The sequence below is a fragment of the Microcebus murinus genome, chromosome 6 (assembly GCF_040939455.1).
Source record: "Microcebus murinus isolate Inina chromosome 6, M.murinus_Inina_mat1.0, whole genome shotgun sequence".
In the NCBI taxonomy this organism is placed as follows: Eukaryota; Metazoa; Chordata; class Mammalia; order Primates; family Cheirogaleidae; genus Microcebus; species Microcebus murinus.
Genome location: NC_134109.1, coordinates 84,716,249 through 84,737,592, shown reverse-complemented (window position 1 = coordinate 84,737,592; position 21,344 = coordinate 84,716,249).

Genomic DNA, 21,344 nt, shown 5'->3' with positions numbered 1-21,344 from the left:
CACAAAATAATTATTTTTAGAAAGGGGATGGGTATATATACACCTGATGGGTGCGTTGTGCACCGTCTGGGGGATGGACATGCTTGAAGCTCTGACTCAGGTGGGGCAAAGGCACTATATGTAACCTAAACATTTGTACCCCAGTAATATGCTGAAATAAAAAAAAAAAGAGAGAAATACGCAACTGGGTACAGAAGTCACATGTATATTCCTAAGGCTGATCTCTAATCCTTTACCCAATTTCCAGGTCAAAACTTAGTCCTGCACCAGGCCCATACTGTGGCTTGTAGGTGAGTTTTTAAAGATAAACAATGACTGCCAAAAGAGTGCTCTAAATTTATCCTGAACGTCTTTGGAGAATGAAGACAACCATCTATCTTCTTTACATCTATATTCAGGGATTTGATTTTAATTTTGACTGCCAAGCAAAATTACAAATCCTGCAGTACAACCATTCTCAGCTACATTAACTGCAAGAACAAAAGTGCACCCAGTGTGCATAGATACTACTGGTCCCACGACAAGCTCTGCATACTAACAGGGGTGTTCCTGCCTCTGCAGACATAAGAGGACCCATGACAAATGATATGCACCAGGAGACTGATAGCTCATCTCCTCCCGTGCTGGCTGCTGCATGACACTGAGAAGAGAGCTTGGTAGCAAACTGGCTACACACTCAATGCCTCCTCTTCCCATCACATAGTCCCCATCATTTCTCTGATTCCCCCTTTTGTTGCAATTGACCTTGTCCAATATTTGAGACTCTTTTAAAGTTAATGATCTTAGACTCTGGAAATAGTCTTCAAACATAACAAAAATGATTACAAAGAGAATGATAGCCAGCTGCTTCCCATCTCACTGGAAGATAGAGCTTGGGCTATGGCCATTCACTGCAAAAGGACTGAATAAATACTTCCTGATCATGAAGATGATGATGATTGCAATGATGGAACTACAGCAAGCAAGCATAGAGAAGACCTGGACTGCAATCTGAAGAATCTCACTTTGGTGAAAGAAATGTACTGACATCAAATATTCTCAATCTAGAGGCCTATTCCAATTTACCCTGCATTCAACAAGAATTTGTAAGCATCAATTGTGATACCCAGAGGGCACTATGATAGAACTCAAAGAAGTATGTAATATTATATAGCAAAAATCTGTCTTTGCCAAATTGATTTACAACTTATTTTGAGGTAGGGAATTCCATATGTGAAATTATTAAGCAGTATTTAAAGATAACATGTAATTACTGCACTGACTGTACATGATTCAAGGCAGTTTGAATGATTAATGGAGACTTCATGAAAGAGGTGAAGCTTCAGCTAGGTCTTAAAGAATGGATAGGATTAGGTAGTAACTTTAAAATATGTATTCATTTCATAAATATTTATTTATAACTATGATGTTCCAGCACTACCAGTATCATAGAATGATACAGCTAAAAGGCATGTTTCAGATCATAAAATATCCCCCTCTCATTACACAAATGAAGAAATGATGTCTGACCCTTATCCTCTCTAGGTGGGCACTTGTAACCAAACTAGTGATAGAACCAGGAACAGAATCAATTTCTACTTCATCTCAATATTTCTACAGGAAAATATATAATTTCGCCTGACTTCATTTTCCAGTTATGAAATCAAGACCTACATTAGAAATGACTTGAGAATCACTAGAAAGTGTCATATAAGAATCAATATGATAAAATAGAAAATCCCTCTATCCACCAGAAATATCAACCTAAAGACAAAACAAAACAAAATAAAAAACATTTCTGTGGTTAAGAAATTAATTCACATATGAAGCAAATATTTTAAAAATATTTTTCTTCAAAAAGTAATACTATGGTTTTTAAAACATTTCCTATATTTGATTAAGTTCTTTTAATTTTATAATTTTTTTTGCAAATTTATTGACTTTGGCAAAATGTATACAATTAATCTTCACTTTAGTGTGCTTGCCTGGTTTATATATTAACCACAGTTGTCAAATTCCAAGTTATTTTATACTAACCTTCCAGACATCGATACATCCTAGAATATACTATGAAATAGATTGTCTTTTCTCCTTCTCAATAGTCAAAAGAAAGAAAAGAAGGCAGCTACGTATGAGGCATTTATTGAGAGGCAGCATACGTAGAGGTTAAGCGCTGAATCTCTGTAGACAGACTAATTTGGCATCAAATTCCAGTCTTGGAACATTCATAACCATGGGCAAGTTAATCTTAGTGGGCTTCAATCTGTGTTCAGTAAAACAGAAAAAGAGTGTACCTAATTCACGGGCTAATTAAAAAGATTAAAGTAGATAATGCATGCAAAATAATTAACAATGTCTAGCACATAGTATGTTCTCAATAAATGTTACTTATTAAGGGCCTTGAAAATGCAGATGACTTATGTCTATGTTTGGCTACTAAGCAGATGTCAGGTTATGGGCCAGGTAATTACAGTCACACATATTAATAACAAAAGGCATCGTAAATGCACCTAATTGAATGTGCATCTGTCAGGAAAGAAAAATGAGTAGGAGACTGTCAGGGACTGCTTTAGCTTGAACATCTGTTAATTATATACAAAGCACTTAAGGAAGTTTTCATCAGATTTTTTTTTCTAATTTTGAAACTAATTAATGTTCATAATAAAAATTTTAGAGAACATAAATACATAAAGAAGTCAACAAAAATCACCTATAATAATACTATTCAAAGTCAACATGTTTGATGAATTAACTTTCAAGTTTTTCCTTCATATACATATGTAATATTTGTGCATACATATAGTTTATAAAATTTGAATTTTAAAGCAAACATTTGAGTTCAAGGTTCTTTCACATATATACTTAGACATTAAATAATATTCAAAAGTACTATTTATTACATAATATCCCATTGAATGATTCTAATATTGCCACTTTTATGCATTATTTCTAATGATTTTCTATATATCATGCTATAATGAACATTCTTCAAAATAAATCTTTGTGTGTCTCTGTGATAATTTTTTTAGGATAAAGGCCTAGAAATGGTTTTCGTAAAAAATAAATTTGTTAAAGCTTCATCTGCATATAAGTAAACCTCCCTTTGGATATTTTATGCCAATCACACCCTCACTACAGTGTCAGAAGGTTTATTTGTTAGTTTGGTTTTTTGCCCAATTTACTACCCTTCTCCCCACAGTTCATCTTCATTCATCATAGCTGCAATTACTGACAATTATGAAGTACTTAATCTGTGGCTGGCACTGTTCTAACTGCTTTATAGACATTATATTCTTAAATCTCCTCAACCACATTGTAAGGCATATTCTAATTACCCCCATCTTACAGATTTAAAAACTATGGCTTAACCAGATTAAAGAGACACTCAATCTTCTTCAGACAGACATGAAATGGGGACGCAAGCCCATAGGCAGTGTGACTTCAAATACCATGCTTTTCACCACAACATGGTTGTCCCATGTCATTCATCAGTATTAATCCATTAAAATCCATTTAAAAGACCAAAAAAAAAATTCCATTGTTTTATTTTATATACTTTCATTAGTGAGGTTAATTTTTTATATGTTTATTTGTTTTTACATTTCAGTCTTTTAGTGTGAATTTTCTATTTCTATTCAGTGTTGTGTTTATCATTTTCTTATGAGGAATACTTTCCTCTGAGGACTAGATTCTAAAATTAGGTACTGATTGCCTCTCTCTTTGGGATAATAACAAATATGGGTTTTCAAGATGGTGACACAATTTATTAATTTGCATGGATTAGGAGAATTTTTGCTAATTGCATTCGTTAGTGAGCTTTGGACTCCCTGCCTGCCAATGTGTATTCCATTTTACAGGTCCTTCTAGATGTTCTCTTTGGTTTGTAATTGATGGTTTCCTGGAAGCAAAAAGTCACTGGAGATTTAGTGAGTGTGAAATGGTGAATATTGAAAGCATTTTAAATATTGATATGAAAATAGATCTCCTAGCAGGATATCTTTTTGTTCTGCTGTTTCTGGAATGAATACATTAGTTTAAAAATTTTAAGCATAATGGATGTGAAAGTGCCAGTGTTTGCGTTGTTAATCAACTGTACTCTGCCAGATTTCTTGTTAGCCCGTCTATATTCTGGAAATATTAGAGATATTTACAGCCATAGTGACATTTCTAAATGCTTTAATAAATCTAGTATACTCACACGATTATTTGCAATTGCGGAAATACTCCTGGACTAGAAGCAATTGCTACACTTAATGAGGTATGGAGAATAACTGTTTCATTTTAAGGGCAACAATGAAGAAGATGGGCATGAGGTTGGGATGCAATAAAAGAAGAAAAGAAGTCATGAATCCAGTGTTACTTGCAAGACAAACATGAAAAATGAGAAATTAGAACAACTCCGTGAGGCCAAAAGAAGTGGTGCTACTCCTGAGAAGACTGAGACCATCCAGTCCTGAAAGGCAGATGAGGTTTTGGATTGGGAAAATCTGGGAACCAACAAAGTATTGAAATTTGGCTGGGTGTGCAAGAAAAATCTCATCAGTAATGGAAAAAAAAATTTCTCCACATTTTCTCTTCACTAAAAATTTTTATTTAAAACATCATTATATCAATGTATTAATCAGGGTCCTGACAGGAGATAGATGATCCATTTAAATGAAGTAATTGAAGAGTGTGAAATAAAGACTTTTTTAAAAACAAGGCAGCAAACATATAGTTAAGGGAAACAACACGTTACATGATTTACCCTAAGGTGCAGAACTGTTATATTTCTAACAGAATGGAGCTGCTACCACTTCTAACATGAAGAGATAAAAGTTGTAGGAAAGGGTGAGTATTATGAGAGCTAGAGGGAGCCATGACCATTGGCAAAGATCCATGGTCATTGCTGATCTGATTTATCTCTTCTTTCTCTGATCTCCTGTTCCTGCCTCCCATTGAGTAAATCCGGCAGGAAAGCAGAAAGCAAATGAACCTCTGTATACAAATCCACATAGCTCTGCTTTCCAGAGCTCAGAACAAATGCAAAAAAAGAGAGGGGAGTGGGTCTGGATGGGGCAAACAGAAAGTAGCCAGTGTAAATACATTTTGGCTTTGATCAGTGTTAATAAGCTCTGAGGCAATTCTCAGCCCTAATGCCCCATTCACCAGTGATTCCACATCTGAAAATAATGTGGAAGGAATCACACTGTGATTTGTGATTGTAGGTTTCACGATGTGGGTAAGAGCATGTGGAAAACATGCTCTGAACACCATGGCAGTCTAGAGACACCTCCTATACCTATAAATAGCAGTTATCCAAGAAGGAAGCTCACAAACGCTAATACCTTCTAAGTCCCTTAAGTTATCTGCCTGGCCAGTCCTCTCTCGGTGTCCCTCAGCACCCAGCACAGTGCCCTCTATTTCACAGTCTCTAAGTTTGATTTAATGAAAATAGTGATGCATTTCCATGAAGATGTGGCAATTACAAACAAAAAATCTCCACCCTGCTGGGTGTGAAGTAGCTCTGCTGGGTTGATTATATGTAATGAAATGGGTAAAGAGTTGTGAAGACGTGACTATGCCCAAAATGACACAAAAAAGAGCATACGAAGACTGATTCTGGACATTTTACCACCTAATATGAAAGCTATTATTGGGGAAGAAAAAACAATTTTTTCTTCAACCCTCATAGGTTCTTAACTGGAATGAATTCCTGTATCAAAGGACAGATTAACAAGAAAAAGGAAACAGTATATTAACAATTATATTTTCATTTGTACATGAGAAACACCCAGGCGATGAGAAGCTCTCAAAAAGGGGGCTTTGGATTTGAGCTAATATAGCATCTTCAATAAAAGAATACATTTTTAGAAACACCTTGAGGCAAATAAAAAGGACTTTGAGTCTCAGGGGCAGCAACTTGTGGGAAGAAAAATCAATGGCAGATTAAGTCTGGTTAGTAAACCTTGTTGATACAGATTCCTCTGGTACAATCTCCAGGCCAATAGGGTCTATAAAGTTGTCTTCAGTGGTCAACCTTTGTTCTCTTTGAGGGGGATGAGGAAGTCACAATACATTCTGTCTTTGTAAACCTATGTCCTGCTTTTAGGCAAGTGGAAGGACAAGAACCTTCCTATATCTGTTTCTTCTTAATTGCCTTAAGTTCTACAACTCTTCATGTTTGGGGATGAATAAATAAAAAAGAACAAATCTCTACGAAAAGGGTTACAAAACACTGATGAAAGAAATTATAGACGACAGAAACAAATGAAAATAGCCCAGGCTCATGGATTGGAAGAATCAACATTGATAAATGTCCATATTGCCCAAAGCAATTTAAACATTCAATGCATTTGTCATCAAAATACCAACGTCATATTGCTCAGATCTAGAAATAATAATCCTAAGCTTCATATGGAACCATAAAAGAGCCTGAAAAACCAAAGCAATCTTAAGCCTAAAGAACAAATCTGGAGGCATCACATTACCTGACTTCAAAGTATGTAGTAAACAAAACAGCAGAGTATTGGTGTAATTGTATACACATAGACCAATGGGACAGAATAGAAAACCCACAAATAAAACCATATAGCTATGAACAAATGATTTTTGACAATGCAGAGAAAAACATACACTATGGAAAAGATGCCCTATTCAGTAAATGGTGCTGGGAAAATTGGATAGCCACATGCAGAAGAATGAAACAGGATCAATATCTCTCATCATATACAAAAAAATAACTCAAGATGGAGTAAAGAATTAAATGTAAAACCTGAAACCATAAAAATTCTAGAAGAAAATGTAGGAAACACTCTCCTAGACATTGGCCTAGGCAAAGAATGTATTACTAAGACCCTGAAGGCAAATAGAGCAACAACAAAAGTAAGTAAATGGGACTTAATTAAATTGAAAATTACCGCACAAAATGAAGCAGGTGGGAGGGGAGAAGAGGGGATGAGTAAATTCACAAATTCACTAAAAAATCCATAGAAAGGAATGAAATAATGCTGCTTGCAGCAACTTAGATGGAACTGGAGAACAGTTTCCTAAGTGAAGTATCTCAGAAATGGAAAAACAAATACCATGTGTTCTCACCAGTAAGTGGTAGTAAAGGATGGGTACACACAGCTATAGAGTGGTGTAAAGGACAGTGGAAACTAGAAAGTGGGGAAGGTATTGGGGTGAGGGATAAAGACTTAGCTATCAGGTACAATGTACACTACTCTGGTGACAGGCACACTAAAAGCCCTGACTTCAGCATTATACAATTCAGCCATGTAACAAAAACACTTGTACGTACCCCTTTAATATTTTGAAATTAAAAGTATTAAAAAAAAGAACAATGCTTCATATATTCTGTTTTCTCACACTATAAATTCCCTGACACTCCAGTGGCTCCCTGTTCTATTGTATTCAGGCTAAAGAGTAGTAAGGGACATGCACTGTCATTTGCACTAATCCTTTTCATTTTCAGCCAGCATGCCCTGAACCCTTATCAGAATACTCTTTTTGAGTGAACTCTTTTTCTCTGCCAGGGCCATGGCTGATACTGGTAATAAGCACAGAATTATTATGCAAAGAGTAAGCAATAGCACATACAGCAGACACAGCAACATAAAAGAGAAAGTCTTTATAGACACCTTGTTCCTGGATAATATATCTTCAGTCACCTGAATTTAATCTAGTCCCGGTGGTGAGCTGAAAAACGTGCAAAAGCCATCTCTTAATGACAACAAAAAAATCACTGATTTAAAGCAGAGTTTCCACTTTCTGTGGTGTAAATGTTCCCAGCATAGTGGCTTTCCAGCCACCAAAATAACATTTCTGAAGGAGATTTGGGAACAGACGTACAAAGTTATTTCTCGCAACCTGACAAGAGCCAAGTACCAACCCCAGCACTTCAGGCCTCTTCCCATCTGTAGTCTTACATTTTTTGGCTATACAAAAAATAAAGATAAAGATCCTGTCCTGTCTCCCCTGTTTTATCTCCCTCCCTCCGTTTTTTTTTTTTTTTTCTACAAGTCTGGACCAGGTTAACAGTTTTTAAAATTTATTCACAAGGAGGTCATAGACCAGGAAGTTACATGAAATATATGAGATAATCTTGAGTGAAGAAAGAGAGTTCTTCAACGTCAAGGGTGGGGGAAGGAAATAGACTCTCAATCATTCTTTTATCTTAAGCAATTTATGTAACTTACACGTACCTAGTTAGGTAGATTTACTGCATAAATATATAGTTTTAATTAACAACTCAAAAATAGAAGTGACTAAAAGGAAGATTCCTACAGAGAAACTAGGTTGATGACAATACTAATGATACATGTACTTATATAAAACAATAAAAGAAGAGAATTGACACATTTTCTAATTCTAGGAGAACTCTCAGCCATGTATAACATTTTTTTTTTAAATGATCTAATCAGGTTGCACAAGACGTTAGCCTAGAAACAAAAATTATCAATAAAATAATTTGAAAATTGAATTTATACCCACTACTATAAATTAAGAACCTTGACCCAAGTGCATATTTTCCTTCAGTGGATTAGCTAATGGATACAAGAAAGGCATCATGAGACAGCTAAACCTTTACAAACTAAGCCACTGGATCACAATACATACCATAATTGTTCTCTCAGTAATATTTGAGGTCATTTTATACTCAAGTCAGTATTTACAAAGTTTTGCTAAAATTTAATAATGAATAAGGGCTGTAGATTGTACTAATGCCAATTTCCTGGATTTGATATTTGCTGTTATACTAGAGTTATGTAAGATATTACCTCTGAGGGCAGTTGAGAAAAGGGTACATGAAAACTCTCTGGACTATTTTTTAAAATTCCTGTGAATTTATAATTATTTCAAAATTAAAATATATTTTAAAACTTGATAAATATATAGAAGCTGATTTTAAGGTTTCTTGATAGTAAAAAACAAAACAAAAAGCCATGTACCATTGGAATAAACACCTGTTCTTCCTCAGATTGTAAGAATGACTGAAATAATACCTAGAAAGCAATCTGGAAATAAACTAAAATGTTTCCCTCAATCACCAAAGATATTAGGAAGGCTCATACAAAATATTGCTGAAAGTTTGAAAGAAAAAAAGTTGAAATAAATTATGCAGTGAGTAAGGCTTACTATAGTGTTGACATATAATGCTAATGTTTCTAACAAGTCTTAGATTTGGTATTTGCTACATGTTATTTCAATAATTAAGTACATGAAAAGTTTTTTCTTAGGTACAAAAGAAACTCAGACTGGAGGATATTACTTCTCAGCAACAATTTTTCTTTACTAGTAATATAATAATACAATCTGTGTGTTCAGTGGGAAAAAAATGTTATAAATAACCACCAATAAAGTTGTTACTTTGCATGAAATGTTTAAAAATTCCAAGATTATGTTTAAAACTTTAAAAAGAAGGTAAATAAATATAATAGAATTTTTAAGTTCCCTTTAATGTACTGGCAAGTCTATCTGACTGCCCTGTCACTGGCATTTCCTAATGTCAAAATGGTAACTGTCTCCTAGCCACTTCTGTGCACCAATATGGTCACCAAAGAGCATAGAATGGTTATATGCATGCCAAGCTCAGAAGAACTTAAGGCATAGCACTGAGTAAAATTGTCACAATGTGAGCGTCAATTCAATTTTAGGAAACAGATTTATCTACCACATTAATGTTATTAATTTGACTTTTTTTGTTGGTTTTATAGTTTTCTTTGTATTTAATATGTAAATTTGTTTCAGTTATAGTCCTTTATAATAGTTATAAGCAGGTAGAGTTTATACCTAGCTTTATATTCATAAATACTTAAGTAACATTATAATAAAAATCATTTAAATTAATACTCACAATCCAGAATTTTTTTTTATTCTTTAAAAGGAAACATTTCATTACTCAAATCTGAGAAATACGGCCTAAGTCCTTATCTACTCTCCCAAGCCCCAAGTTAGGTTTTGTTGCAACCAGTTAGAATGAATAAGATCTAGTATTTGGTAGCACAATAAGGTGACTACAGTTAACAGTAATTTATTGTATATTTTAAAATAACTAAAAGGGTGGACTTGGAATGTTCCAAGCACAAAAAAATAAATGCGTGAGGTGATGTATATATACCCCCATCACCCTGATTTGATCATAACACACACACTGTATGCCTGTATCAAAACATCACGTGTACCCCTTTAATATATACAACTATTATGTACCTACAACAATTAAAAATAAAAATAATTAAGAAAACTTCTCAGTGTTTTTTATTAAATAGTCCTAACTGGAAGTCAGGCAGTCTTATTTTAAGGCAAATAAAGTGGACATCTCTTAGCGACCAATGATGTTACCACGTAAAACACCAAGTATAAAAGTTGTAATACAATCAATAGTACCCATCACCCACAGTTTTGCTTTTTTTTTTTTTTTTTGAGATAGAATCTCCCTCTGTTGCCCAGGCTAGAGTGCCATGGTGTCAGCCTAGCTCACAGCAACCTCACACTCCTGGACTCAAGTGATCCTCCTGTCTCAGCCTCCCAAGTAGCTGGGACTACAGGCATGTGCCACCATGCCCGGCTAATTTTATATATATTAGTTGTCCAGCTAATTTCTTTCTATTTTTTTAGTAGAGACGGGGTCTCACTCTTGCTCAGGCTGGTCTCAAACTCCTGAGCTCAAATGATCTGCCTGCCTCAGCCTCCCAGAGTGCTAGAATTATAGGCTTGAGCCACCGTGCCTGGCCCACAGTTTTGATTTCCATGAGTGTCAGTTACAGTCAACCATGGTCTGAAAATATGAAATGGCAGATTCATAAGTTCTAGACTGTATGCTATTCTGGGTAGGGTGATGAAATCTCAAGCCAGTGGATGTAAATCGTTCCTTTGTCCCGTGTATCCAAGTTGTAGTCACTTAGTCACCACCTCCATTATCATACCCACAGTGTAGTGTCACACCGCTTGTACTCAAGTAACCCTTATTTTACTTAATAATGGAGCCAAAGTGCAAGAGTAGTGACGCTGGCAGTTTGAATATGCCAAAGAGAGACCATAAAGTGCTTCTTTTGAGTGAAGAGGTGAATGATTTTTACTTAATAGGGAGAGAAAAAAAATTATATGCTGAGGTTAACATCTACAATAAGAATGAATCTTCTATCCATGGAATTGTGAACAGCATATTGTTCTACTTGTTTTATTTTATTATTGGTTACTATTAATTTATTATTAATTATTGCAAGTCTCTCGTTGTGCCTCATATATAAACTAAACTTTAGCATAGGTCTGCAGCATAGGGAAAAAACCATATTATATATCGGGTTGGGTACTACCCTTGGTTTCAGGCATCTCCTGGGGGTCTTAGAAAGTATCCCCTGTGGATAATGGGGGACTACTGTATGCGACTTTGATCAGTCTCTAAGTAAAGATCATAATTACTCAAGGCGGGTAACTATAGTGAAGATTTTTTTATTACAGCCTGAGATGAAGTCAAGATTAGGATTCCTTCTAACATGGGAATTTCTTCCCCTATGTCTCTCTCAGAAAATAAGAGTGCACAAATATTATTACAAGGAGATATTTATACACAAAAAAGAGTATAATATCAACCACTCCAAAAATGCCTGAGAAATACTGAATTTTTTATGACTTCCAAAAAGAAGAATTATATCCAATTGGTTGGGAGATGACAGAAGAATTTCTTCTCATTTGTCAGAGGCTTAACATACATCTTTGCTTCCTTTGTGGTCTTTTTATGAGGTCTCTCTCTTCCTCATGCTCAGTAGCTCCTAGTGTCTTTCCCAATGCAAGATTCAGCTCTTTTCCAAACAGCATTTCAACGAGGTTTTGCAGGTTCCTCTCTGCCTTCCAATGACTGACGCCTCCATGGCAGATGGTACAAATGGCCCGCTATATATTTCCTGGGTGGATGAAGAACACTGTCAGGACCCGGACTGCACTAGCCTCATGCCTCCTGAAAAAAAAAAGTCTGCTCGGGGGGAGTGACAGCAACTGGAAATAATTTTGATGAAAATGATCTGGAGTTTCAAATGTTGCTTTTATTCCTTCTCTCTACATTTACGCATCCTTGGATTTCTGCCTTGAAATGTATTATGAATAAATTGGACACTACAGTATCTTAAAGCTCGGACAGAATCCACTTTTTCTGGGCATGCATCTTGCTTGGGACAGATGGACTTCACAGCTCGCCGTGTCCTGCTTTCCAGGCTTGTCTGACCATATGTGGATATGGATTTGCACATCTCTGTCATGAACTCGAATGCTCTGGAGTGGCAAGGACAACTGATCTGGCATCCCGGATACAGAGAATGATCACAGAGTCAAAGTCCTACTTCATATTTAAAATAGAGAAATAGGGAAGGATTTTTTTTTTTTTAAGTTTTAATTTTTTTTTTTTTTTTTTTTTTGAGACAGAGTCTCACTCTGTTGCCTGGGCTAGAGTGCTGTGGCATCAGCCTGGCTCACAGCAACCTCAAACTCCTGGGCTCAAGTGCTCAAGCAATCCTTCTGCCTCAGCCTTCTGAGTAGCTGGGACTACAGGCATGCGCCACCACGCCCGGCTAAAATTTTTTCTACATATTTTTATGTTGGCCAATTAATTTCTTTCTATTTTTAGTAGAGACGGAGTCTCACTCTTGCTCAGGCCGGTTTCGAACTCCTGACCTTGACTGATCTGCCTGCCTTGGCCACCCAGAGTGCTAGGGTTACAGGCATGAGCCACCACGCCCGGCCTTATTTAAGTTTTAATTTAAAATATGATTATTTTACCCATGCAGAATTAATCCATTGGCTCATTAGATCAGATGAATCTACCTGGGATAACTTTCAAGGAAATCCTCTATGCTCATTCCTTTAGTTAATAAACACTTATAAAATTTTATGCCAGGTATATACTAAGCCTGGGGTTTATCTCTCCCAAGGGCTTCCTATGCCCCTCCATTTGACCGCTAGCCCTCTCAGTATTCTGGAGAATTCTCAAGTTTTGTCTATTTCTGAAACAGATGTTATGCCATGATCTCTTTCCTCTATTGCTTCAGAAGGTCAACATCAACACACAGAGGTTGAGATTGTCCTTGCCGTGAAGCTACTAAAGTTTAAACTTCCCAGAGGTCCCTGCGTGGGTGTCTCCCTAAGATCTGGAAGGAGCCTTAACAATGTGTCCGAGTTGTAAAAACGAAAGGAGTTTCTATTACATTTCTTATAGAGAGATTGCCAAATTGCATGAGCTTTATTTTATTTTATTTTTGAGACAGAGTCTCACTTTGTTGCCCGGACTAGAGTGAGTACCATGGCGTCAGCCTAGCTCACAGCAACCTCAAACTCCTGGGCTCAAGCGATCCTGCCTCAGCCTCCCGAGTAGCTGGGACTACAGGCATGCGCCACCATGCCCGGCTAATATTTTTCCTATATATATTAGTTGGCCAATTAATTTCTTTCTATTTATAGTAGAGACGGGGTCTCGCTCTTGCTCAGGCTGGTTTCGAACTCCTGACCTCGAGCAATCCGCCCGCGTTGGCCTCCCAGAATGCTAGGATTACAGGCGTGAGCCACTGCGCCCGGCCCATGAGCTTTAGATCCTACCCTACAGAAAATAGGGATGAATGGATAAAACACCCGCCCTTTCCCGCAATCTGCTTGTAGCTAGAATACTGCAAGTACCAGGAAGAAGAGTACAGTTTAGTAGAAGGGGCATAGGTTCTTTTCAGCCTAGTTAGTGCTATAGTGCCTTATCTGGGAAGATGGCAAGTCCCACAAAGTTGAAAAAATAAGCATCCCTAGGTAGACGGTATCTGCAGGGGCCATTTCTGTTTTGAGAAACATGAAAGGAATTATCCTTCCTAAAATCCCCATTTGTCATTGCTACACGCAGCAACGTTTAGACACAGAGTAAGAAATGTAGGTGAGATCCTGATAGTTGGGGAGAAGGTGCTGAAATTAAAGTCTGACTTTTGAACAGTGGCTGCAAAAAGAGAGCCTGAGAACGTCTGTGAATAGAACGATGGTATTGGCACCGAGGTGTTGCCTGTGTGGGCCTTAGGGGTCCTCTGTAACCCATCTAGAATAAAAGTTTCCCCAATGTCCTATTAGGAGCCATTATACAGCAGTGAAAAGCACCGATCCACTATTCAACTGAAGTTCAAAGCTTGGATTCTCCAAGATTTTATTATTCGCCTTATGATAGAGTGCAGCTTAATTTCTTAAAGCCTCTAATTCCCATTTCCTCATTTGAAAACTTTTAAAATTATAAAGAAAAGTTTACAATACCTACCACAATGAAAGTTTGGGAAGACTAAATGTGAAAATGGACGGTACATGGAAAACCCTTAAGGGGTGCCATGTTTACTATGGCATTTTAAGGTGTTCTGTCTTTAAAAATAGAACAATTTCTGTGTAGTCCCTGTCACTTGCTGAACATATTTATGCTTAAATTGACTTTATATGAACTGTACTTAGTATATACACCATATTGTGAAGAATTAATTTGTGTGGCCGGGCATGGTGGCTCACGCCTGTAATCCTAGCACTCTAGGAGGCCGAGGCGGGCGGGTTGCTCGAGGTCAGGAGTTCGAAATCAGCCTAAGCAAGAGCGAGATCCCGTCTCTACTATAAATAGAAAGAAATTAATTGGCCACTAATATATATAGAAAAAAAAAATTAGCCGGGCATGGTGGCACATGCCTGTAGTCCCAGCTACTCGGGAGGCTGAGGCAGGAGGATTGCTTGAGCCCAGGAGATTGAGGTTGCTGTGAGCCAGGCTAACGCCACGGCACTCACTCTAGTTTGGGCAACAAAGCAGCACTCTGTCTCAAAAAAAAAGAAAAATAATTAATTTGTGTTAACAATATTTTTTTAATGTTTTTTAAAAGCCCAAGATGAAGACACTTCTCCAGGCACTTAGAACGACAGGACACAGAGCAGCGTGGGGCAATTCATTTGCAGTGAACATTCTGGTTCATGGCTGAGCACACTGTGTAGCACGCTGCACGCAGCAGTCTCCTGAAAGCTGCCCCCTCAGTCTCTGAAAAATCTCTTAACTTAAAGGGGAGGATTGAGATGTTTTGTGATTCTAGGAAAGCCATCCGATCTTTAAAGTTTTTAAAAATGGTTATTTAATCAGATTGCACAAGATGGCAGCCTAAAAACACAAAATTATCAGTAGGAGTCTTTGAAACATAGATTTATATCCCCCCATTAATATATGTGAAAAACCTTGTTATAAGAGCATATTTTCTCTCAGTTGATTAAGGAGTAGTATGCAGGCATTATTATGACAGGCATCAAAACGCTCAAAAACTAAGCAACCGCAAGACAGCACACACCTCAGTTATGTTTTCAGAAATATTTGAGATTTTTTATTTTATTCAAGCCAGTATTTACAAAGTTTCACTAAAATATAAGAAGATCTGCAGATGGTACTGATGACAATTTCCTGGTTTTGATGATATACTAGAGTTGTGTGTAAGATAGTGCCGTTGAGTGAAGTTAGATGCAGAGTGTATGAGACCTATCTGCATTTTTAAATAAATGTTATAAGCCTATAATTATTTTAAAATAAAAAGTTTATAGTTGAGTAGTATTTCAGGGAGATAGGGTACACTGTATGGGGGAAGGACACACTCGTGGCCTTGGCTTGAGCGAGGCAAATGCATTTCATGTAACCAAAATGTTTGTACCCCCATAATATCCTGAATTTTTAAAAAAGGGAGAAAAAAAATAAAAATTAAAAAAAAATAAAAAGTTTTAAAAAACTCTGCTTCTGTTTTACACATTTGGGTTTTTAATAACATTTCAATTGAAAAAAATTCAAATTATCAGAAAGCCACTCTCTTATAGAACAGTGCTGGTTTGAGGCATCAAACGGGGGTAATCTATCCACTTGAAGCTCTGCGCCTCAGTATTTATGCGTTATTGAGACTCAGTTTGACTACAGCCAGGCCAAGGAGAGTCATTCAGACAAGGCCTAGTGTGGTCATAAATTGATGATTATGGTTGAGGCTGTTTGTTTCCAGATATCACTTCTTAAAGAAAGCACAGCAATTCACCAGTCCAGTGTCTAGAGTTTTTATTTTGTTCTTGGCACTGTGATAAAATGTTTAGCCAAATAGTCTATTCTGTTCTTCTCTATAACACTGGCCACATACAAAATTATGAGGTTATCAAAGGGTTTCCTTAGTGCCCTTTTATCAGATACTCTATGCCTGCTGTGCTTTGAGCACATTCTATTACAGAAGAGGGAAAGCGCAAAAATGATCTGTTAAGTCACTGTATTCAATGGCAAAGCCTTAGGCCCTCAGTGGCTGGGTGGCAGAACCTTCTTTCAGTACAGTGGACTCATCACGTGGCAGCTATCCCTGCATTTGCTGTGAGTGAAGTCACTACAATAGGGATATTTGAAGTGCAGGGGTGGGGATGAATTCCACTGATGCGTGTTTTTGACAATCACTGCAAATCAAGGCATTGTAACCTGACAGCAAGAATTAGCCTGTGGGATGTTAGTTCTGCACCATGCTCTCTGCTCTGTGTTTCCTTAAGAAGCTCACAGAACATTTTCCACGTGGCATCCTTCTGTGAGGCTTCTTTTGCTGCTGTATTTATAACTGGTTGATACAGCTCATGCCTTTCAATTTTGCGGTTGCTCCTTGCTTTGTAATAAAAATTGTTGCTTTCTGCTTGGTTAGGCTGTTGATCTTGTGTTATTCCCGCAGGTTTTTGGCATCCCATGGTTAAAGCCCACATTTCTTGGATTCTTCCAAGTTATTTTTGATCCAAACTCATGGCTAAGTGGGAGCTAAAGTCACTCTTATAGAGACAGGCTGCTCCTTTATTAGCAGGAGGAAACCATGATGGAAGGACAGGGTTGCTCTGCTGGGATTCAATAAACATTCTCTTCCTATATCACCCAGCTGCACTGCAGCCTTGGATCCCAGAAATTACTTCTCTACCTAGGCCTGCCTTCTGGGGTTCAGGACTGTATCTCTGAAGACATGTTCTCAGTTTAATGTTTCCCAAAAAAATTTCTTCTGATGCATCAGTAAGGTGAGCAGATATATCAATTCTTATCAGAGTTTTGGTGGATAATTATGAATAAGCATGCTATCGGTGTCTTATCGGGTGCCTCCAAGTTTTGTCACTGTTTGCCTTTCCTTGGAACTCAATTCATGCACTTAGCTGAGGCTGGCATAAGGGATCATTTGCATCAGCAAGATGCTTTCTGACATCCTTCCAATTACAGCGACTTGTTCCATGTTAGCGTGGTCTTTCCCCCAGACAACCCTGTAGTAGCGTGACTAGAAAGCCCAGCCCTGGAAAGAGGGGACAGGACCACAGTCTTCCATATTGTTAATCCCCCTGGTGAAACCTGCCTTCCCGGGGGCTAGCAAGAGGGAAAGAACCACATGCATAGGTCTATCCTACGGTGAGATTTACTTCATCATTTAGGTCCTCGCAGGTAAAATACTTTAACGGATGACACACAGGGCTGGAACTGAAACAACAGATTTCACCAGAGAGTCTTAAACTTTGGAGTCCCCAGTGGGGACACAAAGCTGCAGTGGCATTGCCCACACAAAGTAGTGTCTTAACCAGGTCCGAAGAGCTCTGTTCTTGATTCACCAGTGTCTTTTATTCCTGAAGTTTGCATCTCCATCTAGAAGTTACTACTACAATATTACATTTAAAGAAATGTCTTTAAACATTGGACTCTTGCAGTTCTTCAAACAAATTCACAGGCAGCAAGGCCACATCTAGAGCTGAGGTATGAATGCAGATTCTGTTTGCAAATGTTTCTGAACATACCTCTTCCTCTAGTTCTCCAGCATTCCAGAAAAATCTATTTCCCTAACAGAGAAGAACTCTCCCACATCTACTGTGTGATTTGGGCAATACCATTGTGCCTTCCAAGTTCTCAGACAATTATACATTTCAGCTCTTCACCTTTTTTTTTTTTTTTTTTTTTTTTTTTTGAGACAAAGTCTCACTCTGTTGCCCAGGCTAGACCACCGTGGTGTCAGTCAAACTCCTGGGTTCAAGCAATCCTCCTGCCTCAGCCTCCTGAGTAGCTGGGACTATAGGTATGTGCCAATATGCTCGGCTAATTTTTTCTATATATATTTTTAGTTGTCCAGCTAATTTCTATTTTTTTAGTAGTGATGAGGTCTTGCTCTTGCTTAGGCTGGTCTCGAACTCCTGACCTCAAATGATCCTCCCACCTTGGCCTCCCAGAGTGCTAGGATTACAGGCATGAGCCACGGCGCTGGACCTCTTCACTTATCATTACAAAACTAAAGGGAAGAAATAGACCAACAGTCACACTGTGCCCCTCCCCATGAGGAGGCATTTTAATCTAAGGAACTCAGATTAAAATATAATATCTAAAAGCATCAAGGTGGAATGGACGGATAATTCCACATTGGTAAGATTTAAGGCAGAGTGGACGATGAACTCTACAGGTAAATATAATTCGAACTCTAGGCCCACCAGGAGAAATGCCACTGTTCCGTTACCTTCCCGATAGGTATTCTTGGCTTTTTTATCCCTTTCTTCTTTCTCCTCGCTCCCATATATTAGAGACTGTTTGGTCAACTCTTACTAGTACACCTCTAAAAAGGCTTAATAACTCTTTTTTTAAATCTATTTATTTATTTATTAACTTTTTTTTATTTTAGCATATTGTGGGGGTACAAGTGTTAGAGCTGGAACCCATTCTACTAAGTGAAGTATCTCAAGAATGGAAAAACAAGCACCACATGTACTCACCAGCAAATTGGTATTAATGGATCAACACCTCAGTAGACATATAGGAATAACATTTATCGGGTGCCAGGCAGGTGGGAGGGGGGCGGAGGGGATGGGTATATACAAACACAATGAGTGAGATGTGCAACATTTGGGGGATGGTCATGCTTGGGCAATAGCTCTTTTCTTTTTATTTAACCTTCTTTAAAAGCTGACCCTCTACTTTCATAAGAGGTGCAGCAGAACAAATGGGACTTGGCTGCACCAGAGCCCTTGCCCCATTTTCCTTGAGAGAAGCACCCAATCCCTTTGGAGGAGCAGTATTCACCCCAGCCAGTGGCTCATGAATGAATCATCTCCTCTCCTTTCTTAGCCTCCAACACTGGTTAGGGATGCCCATGGACTACAGTTCTAACCAGTGCCATGTCTGTTCAGGTGGCAGTGGGCAGAGGTTGGGGTGGAGTTGTTATGCTTTCCTAATGAAATAAAAAAAAAATCCTGGTATGACATTTTCCCTTTCCCCTTCTTTCTGCTTGAATGAAACCATAAAGCTAAGGCCACAGCAGCCATCGTGTGGTCATGATGTGAAAACATTAAAGGATGGCTAGACTCGTCACATAGATGCCAGCTCCGATGTCATCAGCTGCCAAGACAGTGCAATCAGCTGTATCCCTTGAGACATTTTACATATAGAACAGCCTTCATTATTTAAAGGTAGTAGCCAATGGTTCTTAAATAATACAGGATGCCTTCTGTTTAAAGAGTCAAATGGTAGGAGGCGAGTCCAGATGATTCAATAATTTGCACCCATTGGTGGACATCTAGGCTGGGTAGCAATAAACTTGGTCAGAAACTGGCCAATTCAAGAAAGTTAGAATTTTTTAAAAAAATGAAAGATTGAATGAGCTGTCTAGAGTTTTCTGCCTCATAAATAACTTGTCTTAGAATGGGATTTGGGGGCAATTATTGCCTAAAGCGGGCACTTAAATATTCCATTATTTTGAAACTAGCTGATGAAGGTCCTACAGTTCTCTAGTATGTGGGAAGAAAGGTAATAATGAGCAGTGTGCCCAGCTTGACATTACAAGTATTCATGACTCCCTGTACATAAAGGAACTCACTATAAGAGAAGAGAAGGGATTATTTTGGGGAAGTTAATTCTTTTGCTTCCTCAGTGTCTTTCCCACATTACAGATAAGGAGCTGAGGCACATCCTTTTCATGTTTCTCACCATTATGTCCTTGAAATATCATTCTGCCCTATCATAACGATTTGCAAAAACTCATCACTTAGAGATAAATGTGGCAAAAATGTGAACATTCGCTGTCTGCCTCCGTGCCTTTTACCCTTTGCCCAAGAACTGGATGGAAACAAAGGATGAAGACAAGGATAAGAACATACTGAGAACAGAAGACAAACTATAATTCCCAGGGGGCTGAGAAAGAAAGCAAGAATCTCTGTAAAACATGTAGTAAGTATGACTACAGGAAATGACAGGAGGAAGAAAGGAGCTAAGGGATTAAGAGGGCTTCTGCATTTGGGGAAGAGAAAGCCCACAGAGAGTTTACGAAGATAGAGAATTGAGGAAGCAAAAGAGATATTAAGATATATTGCTGGCCAGGCACGATGGCTCACGCCTGTAATCCTAGCATTCTGGGATGCCGAGGTGGGCGGATTGCTCAAGGTCAGGAGTTCGAAACCAGCTTGAGCTAGAGCGAGACCCCGTCTCTACTATAAATAGAAAGAAATTAATTGGCTAATTAATATATATAGAAAAAATTAGCCGGGCATGGTGGCGCATGCCTGTAGTCCCAGCTACTCAGGAGGCTGAGGCAGCAGGATCACTCGGGCCCAGGAGTTTGAGGTTGCTGTGAGCAAAGCTGATGCCACGGCACTCACTCTAGCCTGAGCAACAAAGTGAGAGAGACTCTGTCTCAAAAAAAAAAAAAAAAAAGAAGAAGAAAAGAAGATATAGGTTAACATGTGCATTGTATTAGGTCAATAAACATGAAATGTTTGATTTTGGATCAAAAATGTAGTTTATTATATCTCAAACAAGAAACAGTACAATTAATCTAAGTATGTGCCTAAACTATCCATAGTTTTGCCACCTTAACAGGAGCCTGTTCATGCCAGCAGCAAAGAAGCCTGGAGAGTGAGTGGTGCGATGAAATCATCAAAGGCATTTTCCACAGCTTGTTATGAATTGAATATTTTTCCTTGCAACAAGTGGTCCAAAGCCTAGAAGAAGTGGTAGTCAGTTGGTTCAAGGTCTGGTGAATACGGTGCGTGACAGAGAGTTCCCAGGTCCAGCCCTCTGTAGTTTCAGCAGTGTTGTTTGTGTGACATGTGGTTGAGCATTGTCTTGCAAAGGATTGGCCTGTCTCTGTTGACCAATCTTGGCTGCTTAATCACAAGCATCCTCATCATTTCATCCAGTTGGTTGCAGTAGACATCTGCTGTCATTGACTGACCAGGTTTCATGAAGCTGTAGTGGATAATACCAGCGTTAGACCACCAAACAGACACTATTAGCTTTTTTGATGAATATTTGGTTTTGGACTGTGTTTAGGCACCTCATCTTTATCCAACCATTGTGCTAAACACTTGTGATTGTCAAAAAGAATCCATTTTTCATCACA